General features: G+C 42.3%; 1 protein-coding gene across 12 annotated transcripts in view; it reads right to left on the bottom strand.

The window, feature by feature from the left end:
• The window catches only part of Fam13b (family with sequence similarity 13 member B), an 82310-nt gene extending 76191 nt beyond the window's left edge, over positions 1–6119 (bottom strand). For 6 of the 12 annotated variants that reach the window (XM_005008007.4, XM_013143473.3, XM_013143474.3 and 3 more), the window contains exon 1: positions 5794–6118. The gene's annotated coding sequence lies outside the window, so the exon portion shown is untranslated. Of the gene's footprint in view, positions 1–4911; positions 4935–5793 lie in introns of those variants that run through there. The other 6 variants (XM_003479537.5, XM_063245440.1, XM_063245442.1 and 3 more) reach the window with 3 other exon arrangements.
• Between the last annotated feature and the right edge of the window lie 17598 nt (positions 6120–23717).

The following is a 23717-nucleotide window of genomic DNA, read 5'->3' as shown; positions in this document are numbered from 1 at the left end:
AAGAGAAACGCAACTATTATTTATAGAATCTCTATAATCATCTCACAAGTTATTTCTTAGATCTAGAACAATGCTGCATATGTTAGAACATATTTACATGTGCTGTACTAAAAAAAAGTACTATGAGCCTCAAAGTACACAGCTATATTTCAGAATTTGCAAAAATATAAAAGTAATTTGCCACTAGCTCTATCTGCAAATCTTTTTCTTTCCTTTCCCACAAATCTTTTGTTTGTTTTCTTGAGACTGTTTTACTAAGTAGTTCAGTCTCACTCAAATTGGTGTAAGCAGCCTACAATGCTAATCCTCCTGCCTCAGGTGCCAGAGTGCTAGGATTACAGACATGGACTACCATGCTCAACTTCTTTCCTGCAAATCTTTCTAATGAAAGTAATTCATATCTTAAAAAACTAGAATGTTTTAAATGAGGACTACTACAAGGGCAAAAGATTTACTACACATCTACTTATAAACCAGCCACAATTCTGATTCAAAAAGTCAAGAAAATGGTCAGGTGCATGGATTTAGTCTCCAGGACTGCATAAAAAATCTTTCCCAAAGGATGGTATCTTGAGACATATGACAACAGACAGACCCAGAGTTCTACAAGATTCACAAATACAACAGCATATAAATAAAATAGGTGAGAGTGGTAGAGGAATTTAATCCTGCTTATGAAGGTTTGAAGACAGGTGGCTATTCAAAGGCTTCTCTCCTGATTAAGAGACAATTTGTAAACCTGGTGTACCAGCCTAGACTACACAGTTCACGGCCAACCTGAGCTACATACTAAGATCCTGTCTCAAGAGTTGGGGAGAGCATCAGCTTCCAAGATGCTACAGCAGTGATGGCAAGCCCTTTTAGAGCTTTCAATGATACAAACAACTCACTGCAACACAAGTGCCAGATTTGCTAACCCTATGCTAGAGCAACATGGTTCCCAACACGTTCCCTTCCTTACATGCACTTCAGTGTCACTGGTTCACTAACTTAGCATGATTTTGTTTAAATTAATTATTAAGTTAACTCTTCCAACAAAGTATCAGCACAATAACTCACTGTTTTCTAAAAAAACACTATGATCAGAAAATGAGCTAGGCATGGTCATGCATATCTGAAATCCCAGCAATCTGCGGGGCTAAGAGAGGAAGATGAAGTTCGAGGACAGCCAGGGTAACACAGCAGGTTAAAATTTTTTTAAAAGTGTAGAAATACAGCTCAATGTAAAGGTCATGCATTCAATCCCCAGTACCATAGGGGGGGGGAAAAAACCACAAAAACCTGCTCTGCAAAAAAGGGAAGCTGATATAGAAACAAAAAAAAGAAGTAGCTATAATCACTAGATTGTGAACTCTGATCAAAAAATATGCAAAAATGCCAGTATCTTAACACCATGGAAAAAAAATGTGCAAAGAAACCAAGACTTCATCTTTGTTTTTCCAGTTTGGAACCCCAGCCAACAGCACAACCTGGGTATCTGCATTTGCAGTGCATTTCCAAACTGCGGTTTACTACCCAACAGAACCAATCTTTCTCAGAGGAGGAAGAGAAAACTCTGGGAGCTGAAGAAACTGGTACACAGTTACCACTGAACTAGTGACTAGAACTTCAGCTGAATTTAAGGTGGATGCCTTTTATAAGCAACAACTATTGTTCTCACTGAAAATCGATAAAATTTCATTCAAATGTATTAAGCTGCACAGAAGGAATTCATATCTATTTAATGTTCTATCTACACAAAGTTGGTGCATTAAAACAGCCTTATGACAGAACATACTCCATTCTAAATAGCCTCCATTGTTTCCATTTCCAACCAGCCAGGTACTCACTAATTAATCTATGACATTTCTTGGGGACACCCCTACCCTTTCAATCGCGGGGAACACTATGATCAAGTTCAAATACCACACTTATTTTTTGACATCAAGTAACTCCCTCCCCTCAACTCCTAGTCTGTAATGAAACACTTTACAAATGAAGAAAATCTCTTTCAGAAGCATGCATTCATTGATGAAAATAATGCCTTCATTTAATGAGTACTTTTTAAATATTCTGCGATGAGCCGGGTGTGGTGGCTCACGCTTGTAATCCCAGCACTGGGGAGGCTGAAGTGGGAGGATTGTTGCAAGTTCGAGACCAGCCTGGGCGACAAAGTGAGCTCAAGGCAAGCCTGAACTGCATAACGAGACCCCATCTCAAAAAAGACCGGAAAAAAAAAGTAAATATTCTGTGATGAAAATAGGTTGTTGCTACTGATATATGTTTAGCTGAGATCAAAACATATACAAACTCTAAATCTTTTCAGATAAAAAACTGGCCTCTTAAAAATAAAAGCAATCTCTTCATTATTCATGTGTGAAATAGAAATTTTCTTATGTTAGAAAAACTTCATTATTTTATTTACCTTCAAAAATATTAGGTTTTCAAATAAAAGATTTAACTTGGCTGGGGATGGCAGTACATGCCTGTAATACCAGCACTCAGCAGGCCAGACAGGATTGCCACAAATTCAAGGCCTGTCTGGGATACACAGTGAGTTTAAGACCAGCCTGAACTTCACAGCAAGACCTAGTCACACATAAATAAATAAATAAATAAATAAATGTATAGCAGTTCCTCAAAGTATTTTTTTTGTCTTTTTTTGTCTTTTTCCTTTTTATTGGTACAAGGGATCAAACTCACGACCACGCACTAGCAAAGCAGGCGCTTATGCCGCTGAGCTAAACCCCCAGCCCTCAACAGCTCCTCAAAGTATTAAACATAAATTTCAGGGTTGGGGATTTAGCTCAGCGGCATAAGCGCCTTCCTTGCAAGTGTGCAGTCGTGAGTTCGATAAAAATGAAAACGACAAAAAAAAAAAAACATAAATTACATGATCCAGCAATTCTACTTCTGGCTTATACCCAAAAGAAATGAAATGAGTTGAAGTTATTTGCACACCCTTATAGCAGTAACTTTCCCAATACCCAAAAGGTGTAAGCAGCCCAAATACTCATCAACAGATGAATGGATTAATGAAATATGGTACATAAACACAATGGAACACCTGGTCTTATAAAAGAAATTTTGATATATGCTCAAATATGGATGAATCTGGGCTGGAAGTACAGCTCAACGGTACAGTGCATGTTTAGCACGTCCAGCAACAAACAATAACGCAACAAACAATAACGAATGTACCTTGAAAACAATACGCTAAGAGAAATAAGCAAGAAACGAAACAAAATTTTTAAAACAAAAACAAAATAAAGAAACAAATGTATGATTCCACCTACATGACTGGATAAAGTCAGAGAAACGGGTTTATGAGGGTTAGGGAAAACAAGGAATAAGAAGTTAATCTGATGAGAATGGAGTTTCTGTATGAAATAGCTGTGGAAATGAAGAGCACTGATAGTTACACAGTATCACACAGGCACTCAATACCCCTAAACTGTACTCTCAACAACGGTTAAATTCAGTTCACAGGCCTTGGCAGCACCCCTGTAATCCCAGCTGAGGGAAGCCAAGGCAAGAGAATCAGTTCGAGTTGAAGGCAAGCCTGGGCTACACAGTGAAGACTGAAGCCAAGGTCTTCATTTTTCCCTATATTTCCAATTTTTTTAATGTTGTATTTTGAGACAAGTTCAAACTTCCCAGCCTTCTGTCTCAGTCCCCAAGAGTGCTGACATTATAGGCATGTGCTTTGATGGCATGTGCTTTAAAAATTGATGCCACAATTTTTAAAGAATTCTTAGGGTTGGAGAAATAACTTAGTGGCACAGTGCCTGCCTGGCAAGTGCAAGGTTCTGAGTTAGATTCCCAGCACAAAAAAAAAGAACACCAGAATTCTTGAGGAGCTGGCAGTGTGGTACAGAGGCAGAATGTTTGCCTACCATATGTGGCCCTGGATTTTGTCCCCAGCGTGATAAAAAAAACCTTTTCATTTTTAAAATTTAAGTAATTGGGGGCTGGGGATTTAGCTCAGCGGCATAAGCGCCTGCTTTGCAAGCAGGCAGTCGTGAGTTCGATCCCCGGTACCGATAAAAAAGAAAAAGACAATAAAAATAAAAATAAAATTTAAGTAATCTTTGCAATAACTTACACTATTATAGTCCCCAAATTTAAAACTGGTGTACAATAGGGGAGCCAGGCCAGCTGGATTAAGATTATTTATAAATGACACTCAAAGTAGTTGTCATTTTATTGGCAGGAAAACACGTTACTCCAATTCATTTCAACCATTTTCTGTCTTAAAACACTTTAATAGGGGCTGAGTGGCCTAAGCGCCTGCCTTGCAAGGGTGAGGTCCTGAGTTTGAGCCCAGGTACCAAAAAAAATAAATAAGTAAAATAAATAAAAAATGTAGTAACTCTTTTAACTCAATGATGAATTTTTTGCAACAGTTGATATGCCTGCTCCTCAACATCTTTCAAGTATATAAATGTATTGGGGCTGGGGATTTAGCTCAGCGGCATAAGCACCTGTCTTGGAAGCAGGCAGTCGTGAGTTCGATCCCTGGAACCAATGAAAAGGAAAAAAGACAAAAAAAAAAAAAAAAAAAAAAGAATATAAATGTATCACACAGATGCCTAATTGTTCAGACAGCTAAACTGGAGAAAATATTGCCCCAATGACAAAAAACAAACAAACAAAAAACCGAAAACATACAGAAAAGACACTTAATGGATATACATATAACGACGAGCTCATTCGATTTCACTCAAGTATCCACACCACTATGAGAAACCCAGGTCAAGTATTTCAAGGTTTAAAAAAGGAAGGTTAAGGCATAGTTTCACATTAACCCAAACCACAGAAACTCAACTTATTAAAAATCATCTTTTAATGTCCGCCTCCAAAATCAAGCGCGCCCCAGTGATAGGATGTTAGCCTGCGTTAATGTGGCTCAGGCTATCATTTTTGGCTTACCTCCTCGAAAGTATGTATTATGCCCAACTTTTTTCCATTGATTAGACGGCTTGATGGGGAACCAAGAAACTGTTTTTCTAAAAGTCGCCTTAACTTTTTTTTCGAGAGTAAGAAAATTTATTGGAGAATAGAAATAGCTCCTGAAAGACAGGTGGGGTCCCGAATGTTTTGCCCAAGTTGTTTTGGTTTTAACTATAAAAGAAGTATTTAACAATTTCCCACTGGGCAAGGGCGCTGATTCGATTTCCCCATATCCTTATCTAGGAAACCATCTGAAACTTAACGCAATACGAAGGAACCCTTCCGGCAGGACTGAGCAGCGCGCTTTCTTGATAAGGCCCAGTGCACCAACAGGCCAATTTGGGCCACATTCTGAGCAATTTAAGGAAGTCAACAACCACTCATCTCACGTGACCTTAAAAAGAGGCGCAGCTGAGCCCGACAGAAACCACATTGCTTTTTTTTCTGCATCAACTTCACTGCCCAGCATGATCGAAACGGGGTCGGAAGTGGCACAGGCGGGTAGGCAGGGAAGGTACCAGCGAGCAACTGAGGGGTGTAGTGCCTTCTATTTCAGAGGACCGCGGGGGACAGAGACACGCGCTCACGAGACTGCAGCGGGAGAAAAATCGAAGGCTGCCACACCCCCTGGCAGCAGGGGCACCACCTCATCTCCTCCTTTCTGCAGCGGAAAGAGGCCTCTCTATACTGAACTCCACCGGCAGAACCGTCCCCGGGGTCCTTGAGACTCGGGAACACTGCGCCCGGGAGCCGGCTAGGGTGGGACGCGCCGCCGGGGGGAGGGGGGCCTGTAGCAGGGGAGGGCCGCAGCTACTGGCGGCCCGCGCATGCGCAGAGCCGGGTATCCGCCCGTTTACCTACCGTTGGAACCGCGAAGCCCCGTTCCCCGGCCGCGGCCGCTTCTCCAGGACCCGCGGCGACGGCAGGAGAGCGAGAACGGAAGCCCTAGGTGGCTCCGCGAACGGCGAGCCTCTCCCTGAGGCAGCCGCTGACTGGAGGCTGAAGCGACGGTTGTGGCACGCGGCCAGCCCGGTAGCGACCCCGGATTCTCCCCGGCGGTAGCAGTGCTGGCGGCGGCGGAGACGCGGAAGAAGGGGCGGGAGGGGCAACAGAGGCAACGGCTGAGGCGCAGAGCCTCCCTAACGGCGAGCGGGAGGGCGGAGGGCGCAGGGCGGGCAGGGGCGGGGGCCGGGCCGGACGTGACGTGCGTGGGAGGGGAGGGGCGAGCGCCGCGGGCTGGCGGGAGATCCCGCAGCGCCCAGGAGCCCGCCGCCAGAGGAGTGTGAGGGTGTTGGGCTTGAGATGTGAAGAAGCGGAACCGAGCAGGGGACATAGAAGGGATAAAGGGGAAATCAGGAAGACAGGCCGCGCCGATCTCTGAGGAGACTTCCAGAAAAGCCCAGGTGCCCTGATGTGGGTGAGGATTACAGAGAGACCTTATCAGGAAGCCGCCAGGCCGGCCTAAGTGATGATTCACGTTCGCGTCTGTAGGTTAGATCCAGGATTGCCGGGTTGCACCTGCGCCCTTCCCGCACCCCCACCCCTTCTTCATCGAAGGACTTGACCCAGACTTCAGAGCGATCCGCAGGCCTCTGGGCCCAAAAGGCCCGGAAGTATGGAATCAATAAGCTTCCTCGACTAAATGAGCTTCGCTGTCAAAGCTGAAAGGGGGCAGAAAGAATGAACTCTCAACTTAAGGAGTCTCCCCTCGCTTGCATAGCCACCCAGGCCTCCCGTGCACCCCCTCTCGCTCACAACAGTAGCCAGTCTCTCTCTCCTTTGGTCTTTAAGGGCTTTGAGATCTTCCATTGAGAAAAAAACGCAGTGTTCGCCCTTTGAAGTTCTTGAGGGCACGGTGATCCACACCTTCACAAAGAACTTGGGGTGTCTGCAAAAATATGAACCACCACAATTTGGTCGTACCCTACCTGCCTGCATTGGAAGTCAGTAACCTGGAAAATGTAAAACGAAGCCCTCATAGAAGTTGGGACAAGACTTATAAAAATAAAAATTCACCCAGTGAGATGATCTGCAAATGTGTCACAGAGACCAGGGTGGTTCCCAGGTTTCCTCAGAGAAACTAAAATCATCTGTAACTTAAAATATCACATGCCCAGTTGATGCTGTCATAACTGAAGGGTGGGGTCCACAATATATGGAACCAGGAGAATCTAAATAAGAACCTGTCCTGGGGCTCCCACTCTGTCCAGCAGATATTAACAGATTCTAATGATAGAACCAACTAGTACCAAATACTACTTGTACCAAGGCAATTACAATTTTAAATTCTAGGTTGGGGATGTAGCTCGGTGGCAGAGCACTTCCTGGGTATTATTCTCAGCAACACACACTCAAGTCCCAATTTGTATTTACTATTCAGTAGATACTTACTGAGTGTTTACCATATTCTGGCTTTTAGTATATAAGATCAACAAATAACATCATAGCAAACAATTTCTGTATATCCTGTATGAACATACAGAGGCCCATACTGATTCCAAACTCAACAAGTAGTCCTCTCAAACTATAGGGTTCTCCCATGTAATTGTGTTTCAAGCAGCTGAGCTAGTTAGAATTTTTTTTTTTTTTAACCAGGGATTCTATTTATAACCTCACTCTTGCCAGGCAGGCACTTATGGTGCTGAGCTAAATCCCTAGCCCCACTAGTTAAAAATATTATAGGCAGTCAGACAGGGCTACGCCCTTGAAGAAAACAACATTGTCTGGTGACCTTGGAGTAGACACTTCAATGTGGACCAGATCTTGGGACAGAAAGCAAAACAAACCCTTAAGGGTGCAAGTCTGGATCACTTTGAGAAGCCAAGAGTCACCATCCCAACCTCTAGAGGAAGAGTCTGATCCATAAAGAATGCTCACTTGCTATGTGACCCTCCTCCCCATTTGTCCCTGATTTGGTCAATTTTACCTGAACAATTAAATTTATAGGTTGACCATAGCTCTATTCCACCTCATGCCTGTGTGCCTTTCAAGTTCCATTTTCCTCAATTTTAGACCCATCTCACCTCATGATTTTACTCTTAAAAATCCCAAGAAAATACAGAATCTTTGGTAACCCACTCAGGACCTCTTCTGTCTCAGGCAGACGCTTTCTTCCTCTCAATAAATATTTCTGCTCTTAACCTCCATTGTTGCTAAAATTTATTCTTTGATTTTAGAGAACATGAATTCATTCCAGACATATAGTAGGTCTGGAGTTTCATTCCCCTATATCAATTGAATAGACAAAAAAGCAATTATCTGAGTCAAGAGTGGTAATGCACACCTGTAATCACAGCTGCTCCTGAGGTTGAAGCACAAAGATTGACAGAGGCCAGCCTAGGGAATTTAGCAAGATCTCATTTTAAAGTATGAAAAGGTTGCTGGGGATATAACTCAGCGGCACAGCACCATGAGTTTGATTCTTGGGGTGGGGGGTGGGGGGGGGTTGTCAATCCCCAGGGGGCCTGGGGATTTAGCTCAGTGGCATAAGCGCCTGCCTTGCAAGTAGGCAGCCATGAGTTCGATCCCTGGTACCGATAAAAAGGAAAAAGACAAAAAAAAAAAAAAAGATCCCCAGTACCCCCCCCAAAAAATACCAGTGCCAGGAGCGTGTCTAAGACATAAATGGGACTAGTTATACTAGCTACACTATCTTTGTCAGTTAAATTCACAGCACAATTTTTTTTTTTTTTGAGACAGTCTCACTATACTGTTCAGGCTGGCCTTCAATTCATTATATAGCCCAGACTACCTTGAATTCACAGTCATCCTGAGATTACAGGCATGCACCACCAGACTAAGCTAAACACTTGAAGTAGAAGCTTTACTTCTACTTCATGCTTGTAGAACAGGCTGTGACTGCTTCAAAAGCTTAATCATAGCCAGGTGCATAACCCAAGATAGAAACACCCAGGAACAGGAAATCCCTTGCATTTACGTTCCCTAGTCCCAAAATATGGGTTCTCAAAAAACTGACTCAAGTGTAGTGGCACATGCCTGTAATCCCAGCATGCTGGGGAGGTGAAGGAAGCTGAGGCAGGAAGATCATACCAAATTCAGGGCTAGCCTGAAGTACATAGCAAGCCCCTGTTTCAAAAACAATTTTTATAGGGGCTGGGGATTTAGCTCAGCGGCATAAGTGCCTGCCTTGCAAGCAGGCAGTCGTGAGTTCGATCCCTGGTACCAGTAAAAACGAAAAAGACAAAAAAAAAAAAAAACAATTTTTATTTAGTTACCATTTTCCCCCTGTAAAACTCAGCACATCAAATGAAGATACATTATTTTCTTTTTTTCTGTCTTTTTTTTTTTTTTTTTTTTTTTTTGGAGACAGGATCTGGTAGTAGTTTAGGCTGATCTTAAACTCACTGTTGTAGCCCATGATGCCTCAAACTTAGGGCAATCCTCCTGCCTTAGCTTCCTGAGTGCTATGATCACAGGAGTGTGCCACCACATCCAGCCTCATGAGGTATAATTTTTTTAAAACATTTTATCTTTTGCTATTCCTTTACATCCTTCATGCACCTAATTAAACTTGTACAGTTTCCATGAGTTCTGTGGTTCCCCTTGGAGTAGAAGGTCCTATGATCATTAAGTGACATCGTGAAACTTGTTCCTGTTCTCCATCTGGGAACAACTGGCTCACTACTCGCTCTGGAGAGGAGAGCACTGTCTTCTCTAACATACATAGTCTTTCTACTAGTTTACTATCCAAGAGCCAAAGGGAGAAAGAAAGAAGAAAGAAAAAGACAGCAGGAAAAGCCTTAAGTTTCACTTCCATTCAATGGTTTAACATTCTCTGGGAGCCGAACCTGTAATCCCAGCACTCAGAAGGCTGTGGAAAAAGGATTATGAGTTTGAGACCAATTTAGTGTGTATAGTGAGTTTAACCCAGACTCTATAATCTCAACCTAAAGGAAGGAAGGGAGTGAGGGAGGAAAGAAGAATGGTAGGGATGGAGGGAGGCAAACAAAGCTAGAAAAAGATTCTTCTTGAGATTAGTAGATTAAAGCTTTTTCTCATAAGACATTTTTATGATTATTTTAGAGACCACCCCGCTGGCTTCTTACCCATAATTCCTTTGTTCTGTGCAGTTGTTACTCTCCTCCACAGTGTTTACACCCTCTTTCAGCTCCTAGAAATCTAGTGGGCCCCTCCAACCCCTTGTGTGTTAGCCTGTTCCTCTCTGTAGGAGTGCCATCAGGTAAACTCTAGAATGACCATTACCCTGGTCCTTTGCCACCCTGCCTGTTGTACAAGGCTGCGCTTTCCATCATCCTACCTGGTGCCATTCAAATCTTCCCTGTAGATTTATATACTGTGTGTCTATTTTGACCGTTTTCCAGCAGGTGGCAGTAATGTGTTTTGTTCAAACAAATCCAGAGAAATGTCTGGAAGAAAAGGGTTTTTTCCTCATGGTGCTAGGTAGGCCCCCACCAGCCCCACAGGAAGCCCCTGTGAACTTTTTCCTACACGGATGTGGAAGCACGGGCCAAACCCAGGACAGCGTCAGTACTGCTTCACTCTGCTGCCAGAACAGTTGCCAGCCTGGGAGTCAGGCCAAGGCCCACCTAGCCCCTCTCACTGCAAGGGATCCCCCCAGTATGGTGGGATCTGTGGCTCTGTGGAAGGTGCCTCCCACAGCCTGAGGTGAGAGGGAGGTGGGTGCCTGCAAGAGGAAGCCCAGCACGCTGGCCTCACTCTCCAAAGAAACGCTCCTCAATAATTCCAATTTAACCTTTTATAACTGCTTTTGGCTAAATTCTCGAATTTCTAGAGAGAGTCCATTTCAGAACTCACTTTAATTAGCATTTCGGGTGAGGGGAATGTTGTTTATAATATGTCGGTACTTCAGTTACAATAGCAGCAGTTCTTGAGCCACCCGATGGCTATACCTGTAGTCTCAGGAAGCTGAGGCAGGAGAATCACTGCAAATTTGAAGTTTATCCTACATAGGGAGTTCAAGGCCAAACTGAACTACATAGGAAGACCCAGTCTCACCCCTCCACAATACAATTTTTCACTCCCTCCCAAAATAGAATTTTTCACTCTCCTTTTCTATACTGCTTTTAAAGGCCTAAAAAAGTGTCTGAAAATATTTTTGGTTCTATATCCAGATTTGCTTTTTTTTTGATACAGGAATTGAACTTGCCAGGCAGGTGCTGTGCTGCTGAGCAATACCCCTCGCCCCTATATCTAGATTTTTTTTTTTTTTTTTTTTTTTTTTTGGTGAGGGATGAGGCCATGTCTAGAAATCCTTTTGGGCAAAAGTTGCCAAATACTTGTCCATTTGTTTGTTTGCTTTTTTTGGTTTGGTGCTAGGGATGAAAACCAGGCTAAGTATGGCAAGCATCTACCATAAGCATCCCCAGCCCCTAGGCTTTTTGAGATCTTCTTTTTTCTGTTTTTGTTTTTGGGACAAGGTTTCACTTTGTAGAGGCACTATGTAGCTCAGGCTGGCCTCAAATTTGTGGCAACAGTTTCCAGAGTGCTGCCTCAGTTTCCAGAGGGCTGGGATTATAGGGGTGCACTACCACGCCTGGCAGGTGTTTTTGTTTTTTGTTTGTTTGTTTGTTTTGTTTTGGGGGGGCGGATTTTGGTACCAGGGATCGAACTCATGACCTTGTGTTTGCCGGACCGGCACTTATACTACTGAGCTAAGTCCTCGGCCAGTTTTTTTTTGTTTGTTTGTTTTTGAGACCTTCTGACCCTCAAAGGTTACAATAAATCCCAGCACACTGCTTCCGTAATTAGAAGCCTGTTTATACTGCCTGCTTACAGAATGAAACAGAACTATAAATAAGGACAGGAGATATGCAGTTTGCAGTGAAGGGGAACTACTGCATAAGGAGAAGAGATTTTGATGACTGATTCTCACAGAGCACAGAATGCCATCAAAGCCAACCCCACATAGCTAACAACTTTGTCTTTTTGGAAGTAGTGCTATGAGCTGTGAAGAAAGGACTAAAACCCCATCAAAATTAAAATCTGGTAAAGAAACAACTCACCATAAGTGGCATTGCTGGCTCTTCTGAGGAAAGCTCTAGAAATCTGTCTGTGCCACTTTATCTAGGACCATTGTGCCAATGTGCAAGAATGCACGTTCTTCATAAACAGAAAAATATTACTAGCTGCAAAAAGAAGAAAGTGTTCCAGAGTGTACAGATCCCATGCCAGCGTCCAAAATAATGGCCAAGACTGTTCTGCATTTGGCAATCCACAGTAACCTTCTTGTCACTTACTTACTCAACACATTTCAGGCACTGTAGCAGGGGATATCGTCATGATCACAGTGTCCTGAAAAACCTCACCTTATGTGTCTGGAATAGAATGCTTCTGGAAAAGGACCACAGTGAACCCTATGGATTTCAACTCTCTGTGTTCACTCCAGAATCCCCTGGTGCCATTCACATCTAGTTGAGAGAACTGAAACAATTGACAGTAACTATTATCTTTGCCAAGTCCACATTTTTGGCCTGATAACTTAGAATTCAGTGTATGACAATAATGTAAGCCAAAGTGATCATTAGCTATAAGGCTAATTTGTTTTTGACTTCTTTTGTGTGTGTGTGTGTTTTCGAGACAGAGTTTCGCTGTGCATTTCAGGCTGGCCTTAAGCTCACTTTGTAGCTCAGGGTGATCTCAAATTTGCAATGATCTTCCTGCCTCAGCCTCCTGAATGCTGAGACTACAGGTGTGCACCACCATATCTGGCTTGTTTTGACTTTTTTTTTTGTCTTTTTCATTTTTATCAGTACCAGGGACCGAACTCACGACTGCCTGCTTGCAAGGCAGGTGCTTATGCCGCTGAGCTATATCCCCAGCCCCTGTTTTGACTTCTTGATTAAATTCCTATAATCAGCTAGGTACTTTTTCTATAATCAGAATTTTTATTGGTTGAAGTAAATAACAAGGAGGAAAAGCATGATGACATACATGCTTGTAATCCCAACACTCTGGAGGCTGAAACAGGAGAATCACTATGAGTTCAAGGCCAGCCTGGGTTACATAATGAGTCCAAGGCCAGCCGGAACTAGTGAGACCATCTCAAAAAACTAAAAAGGAGGGGCTGGGGTTTTAGCTCAGCGGCATAAGTGCCTGCCTTGCAAGCAGGCAGTCGCGAGTTCGATTCCCGATCCCCAGTACTGATAAAAAAGAAAAAGACTCTCTCCCTATATCCATATAGGGAGGAAAATAGAGATTTAGTGAGATTATGACCTTCACAAAACCGTGAATTTAGTTAGTGGGAAATCCAGGCAGGGTGGGCTTGCCATTGTACTTTCCTGCCTCTTCCTTAGAAGCATCAGCCTTTCAGTCTTGTCATTGGAGTCCAGGCTCTTTCTATGCATCTTTCATTGGAACCACACTCTCCGTGGCAAACAGTTGCAGTGTAGCCACTTCTAACCATATTTTTGCCAATATTTATTCTGGACTGCTCTTTTCTGCTAAAGACAAGAGCATAACAATTTGCAAAAGCATTTAATGTTTTAGGCAGGGGTGGTGGCACACATCTATAATACTAGCACTGGGAAAGCTGAGGCAGGAGGATTGTAGCAAGTTCAAGCCACTTGTGTTACATAGTTCAAGGTCAGCCTGGGTTACACAGTGAGTTCAAAAGCCAGCCTGCACTACATAGCAAGACTGTGTCTCAAAAAACCAAAACCAAAACCAAACAAAACAAAAAGGGTATTTGAAAACAAATTTAAAGGAAACAAAAGATAATATAGGATACAAAGATAATATAGGATAAAAAGAGCACTGGTTTTGTTGTTGTTGTTTGTTATGGGGTTGGTTTTGTTTTTTTGTTTTCTCAGTACTGGAGACCTAACCCAGGACCTTACACTTGCCAGGCAAGGCAAGCCTTCTACCACCTAACCCCCTTTACTTTTTTTCTTTTGAGAGAGGTTCTCATTAAATTGCTCAGCCTGGCCTTAAATTTGTGGTTGATCTGAGTAGTTGAGATTACAATTATTCATAATTCTTAAATAAAACACAACCATCTCACCCTACTCTAAATTCAGCTACTTTAAATGTGACACCATATTAAAATTGTACCATATGATTTGCACTTAGTCTGAAGAGTCTGTAGAAAAACCTATGTAATACATAATTTATGCAGATTATCTTTCTTTTGAGAAAGTGTTCTGAAATTTCTCCGAAGCAGTTTTTACTCATCAATTGAGAAATCCTTCAAAAAGAGAACTACTGTGCTGGGTGTGGTGACCTATACCTGTAATACTAGTAGTTGAGAGCTGAGGCAGGATCTTCTTGAGTTGCATGCCAGCCTGGACTACATGATGAGACCTTGTCTCAAAAAAACAAAAACAAACAAAGAAAACTACTGGGAAACCATAGCTTTCACTGATGGAAAACAAAAGCTCCCTCAATTTTTGGAGGGAATAACTTTTAAAATCCTTAAATGGCTAAATTTACTTGGTGCAGTTAAAAGTTAAACTTTCAATTCTTTTGGGTTTTTTTTTTTTTTTTGGTACCAGGGATCGAACTCAAAGTGCACACTTACAAGGCAGGTGCTTATGCCGCTGAGCTAAATCTCCAGCCCAAACTTCCAATTCTTAACATTGCTGCTACATCTGAAATAAACCTATGTGCTATTCTGATTAAAATAAATAAGTAAATAAGACTTCAATTTTAAATCGAAAGACTAGAAAGGTTAGTTATAAAATATTCAACCAGCTGGGCACAGTGGCAATAACAGCAACAACAAAACCAGTGAAGGAGCCCTTTTATCCTATATTATCTTTTATTTCCTTTAAAATCTCAGCGTGCAGGTATTGATAAATGCCAAGAGTTTAACATTCAGATTATTTAGTATGTTTAATTGAATTGTGTAATGCTATTATTAAACACTGGCACTATATCCTTTCTATTTGCTCAGAAGCAACTCAAACTTGGCAAATATAAAGGGAGCTACTTGTAATAAAAAAAAAAAAAAAAACAAGGACAATACCTTTTGAGCTGTCAGGCAGGGCAAATATGTCACAAGAGTAAAGAGAAGGTCTATCATAGATAAAATAATGATGTCCCAAAGATACCTACATCCTACTCCCTGAACCTGTAAATATGTTAAATTCCACATTAAAGAGGAGTTTAAAAATCAGGTGTGGCGGCACATGCCTGTAATCCCAGCACTTAGGAAGCTGAGACAGGAGGATCACTGAGAGTTTGCGACCAGCCTGGGCTACAAAGTGAGCTCAAGGCCGGCCTGAACTGCATAGTGAGACCCTGTCTTAAAAAGACCAAAAAAGAAAAAAGAAAAAAAAAAAAAAGGAGTTAAAGTTACAAACAGAATTAAAGCTACTAATCAACCAACCAAAAATGAGAGGATTATTCTGGAGTATGTGCAATGCAGTAAGTCACAAAGTTTTTTATAAATTGAAGAGAAAGACAAAACAAAATGTACAGGATTGGGATGGCTGAATGTGATACTAAGCAGCCTGCACTGCTGGCTTTGAAAATGGAAGGAAGCCCCAATCCAACAACTATGCACAACCTCGAGGAGCTAGGAAAGGCCAGGGAATTGTATACCTCCCTACACGGCCCTGGATTTTCTCCTACAAGCCTGAGTGTCTCTCTCTCTCTCTCTCTCTCTCTCTCTCTCTCTCTCTCTCTCTCTCTCTCTGTGTGTGTGTGTGTGTGTGTGTGTGTGTGTGTGTGTGTGTGTGTGTGAGACTGGGTTTGTTATGAATTCCAGGCTGGCCTCAAACACAAGATGATCCTCCAGCCAGAGATACAGCTCAGCAGTACGGCACCTGCCTGGCAAGCTTGAGATTGTGAGTTCAATTCCCAATAACAGATTGAGAGAGAGAGAGAGACAGAGAGACAGAGAGAGAGAGAGAGAGACAGAGAGAGACAGAGAGAGAGAGACAGAGAGAGACAGAGAGACAGAGAGAGAGATGATCCTCCTGCCTCAACTATAAGATAAATTTGTGTTGTGCTTTATGATTTTAGAATAATTTTAGATTTATAGGAAAGTTGCAAAGATAGTACAGCTTCCCCTAATGCTAATACCTAATGTCTGATGTTTGTTTGTTTAGACAGGGTCTTGCTATGTAGTCCGCTAATCTCAAACTCATGGGAAACCTCCTGCTTCAGCCTCCTGAATGTTGAAATCACAGGCATGTGCGCCATGCCCATCCACATGTCTTCTTTTCAAAGCAGACACAAAAATAAAACACTAGAGCAATTTAAGGTTCACAGTAAAATTGAGCAGAAGGCACAAAGATTCCCCATGTACTCTGCTCCTACATATACATTTGTGTCATTTTAGGCCTCTAAGTTTTATGTACTTTGCTATAACACTACTAAAGAATTAACAAGTGTCACATACAATGGGGTAGGAGAAAGTAGATAATTTGGGGATATATAATATGTTTTAAAATACTGAAGAAAAATAAGAATAATCAACCTGGAATGTAATAGAATTACCACTTCAAAGGGAAGGTATGGAACATATAGATGTGATCTGGTCTCCATGGGAATAGGAGTTCACTAGCCCTGTGGACTCTATCCCTGGGCTCTATGAACCAGAAAAGACTCCCTGGCCAAGAAAATGGGAAATTGACAAGAAATTGACATCTTCTCTGTGTGACACAGGCTGATAGACCTACAGCCTGGCAGCAGCTGGTGCTTTTGTACCCAAGAAGAAAGGCCTTTTCTCCATCAGCCACATTCTCCTCCCCTTGACTGACAAGGCGTCTTTGTACAGTGTCCAAACTACACCACTGTGCACCAGCAGACACAAGACCTTTGGAGTGTTTACAATATTCTGTTTCTAAAGAAGATATTACATGGTGTTTATTTTTCATAATTATTCTTCAAATGGTATGTATACATCATATATGCTCTCTTTTGTATATGTTTCACAATTTAAGAGAATAAGATATTTAGCAATGTGAAGACATGTAGCACCATTGTATCACATGTGACCTTCACCGTGACTTCAATGCCAGCCCCACTGTGGGCGACCTGATACAGGGGATTTGAAAGGGTATTCAGGCAGCGCTTTTCTTAGCTCCATCATGAATGCACTTTTCAGAGTCAAGGCTGCTCATGGGCAAGAAAATGGGATTCCTCTGCTTTCAGCACCTATGCCTATCTTCAGCAAGAGATAATTTTAACTGTTTTCCCACCAACAATGATTTGTGGACACCTATAATTCAAGAAAGCTTCCTAAAACTCAAAGCAAAATTTCATTAGTGGGGACTGCACGTCTAATAAAATCTTCCATGCTGCTCTGAAAGGAAGCAAAGCCAGGTGTGGTACTACACGCCTGTAGTCCCAGAATTGGGGAAGCTGAAGCAGGACGATCAGTCTGAGTTTAAGGTTAGTTGGGGTTACATAGTGATTTCAAGGCCAACCTAAACTACATAGCTAGATGTTTCCAAAAAGTTTTTTTAATTAAAATAAAAAAGCAGGGCTGGGGATTTAGCTCAGCGGCATAAGCACCTGCCTTGCAAGCGTATGGTTGTGAGTTCGATCCCCGGTACCAATAAAAAAAGAAAAAGACAAAATAAATAAATAAAATAAAATAAAAAAGCAAAGAAGCAGACAGAACTTGGAAGGTTCTGTGGCAGCCCAGGCATCTTGATTTTGAGATACTGCAATTCTTGAGATTGTTTTGGTCTTTACAAAGAAGTTCCAGACCATTTTTCCTTTTTATTTATAGAATACTTTGGATAAGACAGAAGGCTACTGAAACAACTTTTCCTTTAAAAATAAGCTTGGTAAAGTATATCTCTCAAGTTTTTTGCATGAATTTAGCAAATACATAATTATTTTTTTCTAACATAAATGGGACCAGACCACATTCTATACTTTTTACATATAATATTCCATTGAATACATGCACATTAGTAAATTTATTTTTTCCAGTTTCTTCAGCAAAAAGCAATACTATAATATATTCGCATATTCACATGTAAATTTGTATAGAACAGATTCCTAGAATGGCTGGGGTAAACAGCAACACATTTAACATTTTCTTAAACTTTCACCAATAACAGATACTGTGTGTATTTTTGTTTTTTACCAATCTGATGAGCATAAACTAATATACATTATTTAACTTGCATTTTCCTAACTGCAAGTAAGATTGAGTATTATCCTTCTTGGCCACTTGGATCATTTGTTCAGTGAATTATTTCTATTTTTCTGCCTTTTGCCCCTGCTTTCATAAGCCTAGCCACTATACACTGAGCATTTACCTTGTGTGCCACTTACTACATTAAGAGTTTTTTGTTTGTTTTTTCCTGGTAATGGAAATCAAACCCTTCACACTAAAACGCATCCCAGGGCCTTTTAAAACTTTATATACTTATTTATGTGGTTTTTGGTACCAGGGCTTGAACACACAACATTGTGCTTGCTGGGCAGGCCCTTACACCACTGAGCTAAATCCTCAGGCTTCCAGCCCTTTTTAATTTCAAAATAGGATCTCACAGGAACTCACTAAGTTGCCTAGGCTGGGGACAAAGTTGTGATTCTCCTCCCTCAGCCTCCTGAATAGCTGGAATCATAGGTCTGTGCCACTGCACCTGGCTACACTATGTGCTTTTAAATAATTTCTTAAAACAATCCGTTTTGCAGGCAAGAAATCTGAGAACACACAGAGCTAAAATTTAAACCCTTACCAGTTCTACTTCAAAAGCTGCACTTTCTCCACTGTACTGAAAAGCCTCATTTTACCACAGCGTGGAAAGCCCTAAAGGAAGCCAGGCATCGTGGCGCACCTCTGTAATCTCAGCACTCACAAGGCTGAGGCAGGAGGATTGCTGCAAGTCTGAGGCCAGCTTGGGGACAAAATGAGCTCGAGTCCAGCCCGATCTGCATAGAAAGACAGTCTCAAAAAGACAAAGAAGAAGAAGAGGAGGAGGAGGAGGGGAAGGAGGGAGAAGGAAGAGGAGGAAGAGGAGGAGAAGAAGAAAAGAAGAAAAGGAAGCCCAAAGGAAGTGACTTACCTCCTCACTGAGGCCTGTTGTGCCCATTTGAACCACACCAGCAGGCTTTTTACTGCTTTGTGCTTCCCAGATGAGGTTGAAAGCTGCCCAAAAGGCTGTTCAGGCAAACTCGGCTGCCTATTATCTGTATCCTTAGAGATAAAGAACCAACATGCAGGACAAGGGTCGGAGAGAAATAAAATAGAAACACCAAGAAACACAGGGACCTTGGCCCCATTCCACCCCTATCGCTGGCAAGGAAGGTGCACAACACGTGAGGCTGGGCCTCCACTCACAGCACACACCCTGCCATGCCTGAAGGTTTTAAAACTGACCTGGGGAACTTCGAATCAGAGGCATGGATAAGAAATATGAAAAAAAAAAAAAATATATATATAGTCAGTCTGGGCCTGTCTGCTTTTTATGACTTCAAAATCACTCTTTTTTTTCTCTTTCTCTCTTTTTTTTTTTTTTTTGTATCAGAGCTCGAACTCACAACCTTGCACTTACTGGACAAGTACTTGAGACTCTGGGCTAAATCCCTGGCCCAAAAATCATTCTTATAACCCTTTTTTAAAATAACCTAGAGTGAAAAAGTTGTTTCTAAGAATCTTTTTTCTTTTTTTGTCTTTTTTCCTTTTTATCAGTACCGGGGATCGAACTCACGACTGCCTGCTTGCAAGGCAGGTGCTTATGCCGCTGAGCTAAACCCCCAGCCCCTTCTTTTTAAATCTGATTAACGGTAGGAGAAATACAGGAAATGTGATTCTCTGGCCTTATAATCTACATTAATCATAATCTTCCAAAGAAAAAGAAGGGGTAAATTACTTCTGAAAGAACTGCTAAACTCCTTTCCTTCCATTGACGTAAGGAGTTGGTAGTAGTCTGAGCTGAGTGATTGATTCACAGAGGTGCATTACACACTTCTTTCAACTTCTTTATAATTAAAATTTTCCGATAATGAAAAGTTGAAAAGTCAAAAACATCAAAAAGTGCCAGGCTTTGCACTTCATTGAGTAGAAAAGTTCCTGTTCTTTTGAGAAGCAATAATCCCATTCTTTTTGCTAACAGCTTTCAAAGCACTTTTATAAATATACTATCTGATTCATCCTGTAAATATGATTGCAAATTCAATCTGGTCCCTCCTACCTTTTATTATTCCTTTCTTCCTGGTTTCTCATTATTTTTCTGTGATAAAGCTAATCCAGGAAAGGCCAGATTTCTGGAGGGGAGGAGAGGGGAGGAACAAAACCAGGATGCAGAGACCTTTATTCCAAGGCACAGGTGTGAATGGAGTTAGTTTCAGGATGCTGCAACAATATTATCAGCTGGGCACTGTGGGTGGTGCATGCCTGCAATCCCAACACTGAGGAGGCTGAGGCAGAAGGATCAACACAAATTTGAGGCCTGCCTGAATTCTCAACTATATAGCAAGACCCTGTCTCTAAAAATAAGGCAAAACAAACAAAACCAATACTATCAGAATCTTTATTTTTATTTTTGAGACAAAAATGTAGCTAAGAGATCCGTTACCCACCTAGTCTACAGAATTTTAAAACCTTTTAAGTACTCTAATTCTGCCTGGGCTACATAGTGAGTTTAAAACCAGTTTGAACTATAAATATATAGCAAGACCCTTTCTCAAAAACCTATGAATCAATACTCTGAACTCTGTGTGTATGTGTGGCGCTGCAGATGGAGCCCAAGACCTTGTACACATTAGACAAGCTGTCTGCTACCAAGCACCTCCCTCCGCCCCATGTGCACCATGTGTGGCTACCCCAACTTCCCAAACTCAAGCCTTTTCACCGACAGAACCACCTTTGAATTCAAGGGTGATTCTTCTATTTGGAGACAGTTAGCTGTCTTGGGTTACACAGCAAAATGGAGTAACATTTCATTGGGTTCCACAGCCAGAGTTTCATTGTGTAAAGTTCTGCTGTGCTGCAAGGCAGGGCTGATGCTGATAGCTACACTGTTTCAATTGAGTTTAAGCTGGGCTCACCAGCCTCCTGAGAAGCCCATTCATTCATCTCAAGCTCTACTGTTCTACTTTCAGGGTCCACAGATTCCTTCTTGCTGCTGCCCTTTTAGAAGTGTCCATCTGTCCACCGACCCTCAGTCTACTCGCGTATACCAATGCCCACCCCTTTACAAGGCAGCCCCGAAAAAACTTCCTTAGAGGTCAACAGTACTAAGTATGCCCTCTTGCTTCTTTGTTCTCTTTCTCTCCTACCTCTCTCTTTTCTATGGGGAAGAGATGGAACCCAGTGCCTTTGCACTGATCTACATAGACAATTCCCCCCCCCCACACACACACACACTTTATTTTATAAAACAGAGGCCAGGCATGGAGCCACACCTGTAATGCCAACACTCAGGAGGCTGAGGCAAGAGGACCACCATGAGTTCAAGGCCAGCCTGGGCTACATAGCACGACCCTGTCTCAAAATAAAATTTTTAAAAACTCACAAGTGGGTGTGTGGGTGTCTATTAAAGTTTTCTCCCGGCTGTTAGAGACACACCTGCCGGAGATCCCCACCTTCTTCACAAAGACTGCACCCTCCCAGCCTGTTTCCTTGTTTGCATACACAGCCTCCTGTCTCCTTCCCAGGAAGTAGGTGCAGATATGGCATAAAAGCAGGGTCAACGGCTCTTCTGGTTCTTCCAAAGACCTCAGTAAACAGTTGTTCTTATCAAAATACCTACACCTGGCCTGGGTGTGTCGCTCAGCGGTACAGTGCCTGCCTTGCTTGGGTGAGGCCAAGTCCGATTTTCAGCACCAAAAGAAAGAGTGCGTTCGTGCACACACACACACACAATCACACCTGCCACTGCCTGACAGCATAACTTTCCAGAATGGAGGCGGACGAGGTGAAAGAAAGGGGTAGGGGTGGAGGGACCATTTACCTTGTCCAATATCCCAACCCGGTTAGGGCCATCCAGCAGGGCCAAAGGATTTTTTTTTTTTTTTTTTTTTGTATTTTTACCGGTACCAGGGATTGAACTCAAAACCACAGGCTTGCTAAGGCAGGCACTTATGCCTCTGAGCTAAATCCCCAGCCCCAGGGCCAAAGGATTTAACCAGATTACGCAGAAGGTTGCGATTTTTTAAATTTTGCATGAAAATCACGTTACTTAGAAAAATCCAAGGAACAAGAATTTGAAGAGAAAAATTTATACTACGTTCCAATCTTGTGTGCCATTCCACAAACGGAACGTTAGGATTAGGAAACGAAACAGCTGAATCTGAGGCTGTTGGAGGCTACGCCCGGGGCCCGGGGCAATAGATTCGACCGCGGCTTCCGCCCAGCAGGCTGTTTCCCAGGATGCTCAGACCTCGCCTCGAGCTCAATGCATTCCTGGTCTCGCTGCTGAGAACCCAGCGGCTAAGAAAGGGCTGGGAATATGGGGCCAGGCCGGACACCCTGACTGCCCGGGTAAAAGGACTGGCTCAAGCTTTAGGCCATTCAAGAAGAGGAAAGCGGAATTTATCCACTGGCTTCAAACTGCCACGCCTTTTCCCAGCAACTCTGCATCAGCCCTGCTGCGGGGAGAAGCCGAAGCCACATAGCTTGCCAACCACCAGGGGTAATAGCCCACCATCCCTCAAACCTCCGCTGACACCGCGCCCGGGAAAGGCAACCAATGAGCAACGGCCGAAAGCATTACCTCATCAAGACGAGCCCCCATTGGCTAAATCGCCCTGGCGGGGCTCGTGAGCTCGTTAAATTAACTCTGTCGGGACCACAGACCTGGTGTGGACCCTCTTGCTCCTCCACTATGGCTGGTTCGTTTCTTTCTTTTCTTTTTCTTTTTTTGTATCAGAAATCGAACTCAGGACTTTGTGCTTGCCAGGAAGGCATGTGCCTCTGAGTTATGTCCCCAGCCCGGCTACTTGTTTTTAAATTAGGAAACGGCTAGGGTGGGGGAACAATAGACTTTTCTAACATTTTCACAGGTACCAAGTTGTACCAGGAGGTGATCATGAAAAGGTTTGTATCTCTCGAAAAAGAAAAAAAAGTTTTTTTTGAATTATGCTTTGGGGCCAAAAGTAAACCAACAGACTGATAAATGTTAGGAAAAGGCAGAGTGAGTTATCACGTCGTTTTCTATGTCTGCAGTGAACTGTCAGAAGATCAAAAGAATAATAAAACAAAATATTTTGGGTGAGAATGGCCATTTTGTCTTTTTTTTTTTTTTTTTTTTTTTTTGGTCTTTTTGAGATAGGATTATGCTATGCAATTCAGGCTGCCCTTGAACTCAAAGTCATCTTCCTACCTCATCCTCACAGGTGCTGGGATTACAGGCATGTGCCACCACACCCAGCATTGCCTGCATTTTTAATGCAAACGGCCACAAGATCCCCTAATTTTAAAAGGGAAAAGAGGAAATAAATATCAGCGAACAAAAGTCCAAGTTTATGGCTTGTATGAATGAATGAATGCAGTGCTCAGTAAATAAGTCTTTCTGCTCTCAAAACTCCACATTTAACAAATCTAAGCACAGTTGTTTTATATATGCTTCAAAAACTTTGCTTTTAGTGATTAAAGTCAAAGGAAAAGAAAGCACAACTAAACACTGACTTATTTCCATCAACTAAAACTTACTAGCTCTCAGTTAAGAGCTTATTTGCAAACAAGGCATGAAAACCCTCAAAATGACAATATTAACCAGGTGTAGTTGTGCAGGTTGTAATTCCAGCACTAGGGAGACTAACCTGGTAAGGCCAAAGCCAGCTGAACTACATAGCAAGACTGTTTAAAAAAAAAAAAAGAAGACCTGACAGGTGGGTGTTGGAGAATGGAATACTGTCCCCATGCCACAGGCCAG

Source organism: Cavia porcellus, unplaced genomic scaffold (genome assembly GCF_034190915.1).
Source record: "Cavia porcellus strain 051 isolate PalLab524CR breed Dunkin Hartley unplaced genomic scaffold, mCavPor4.1 scaffold_2, whole genome shotgun sequence".
In the NCBI taxonomy this organism is placed as follows: domain Eukaryota; kingdom Metazoa; phylum Chordata; class Mammalia; order Rodentia; family Caviidae; genus Cavia; species Cavia porcellus.
Note: the sequence above shows the minus strand (reverse complement) of the source record. Positions and strands in the feature narration are given on the sequence as shown.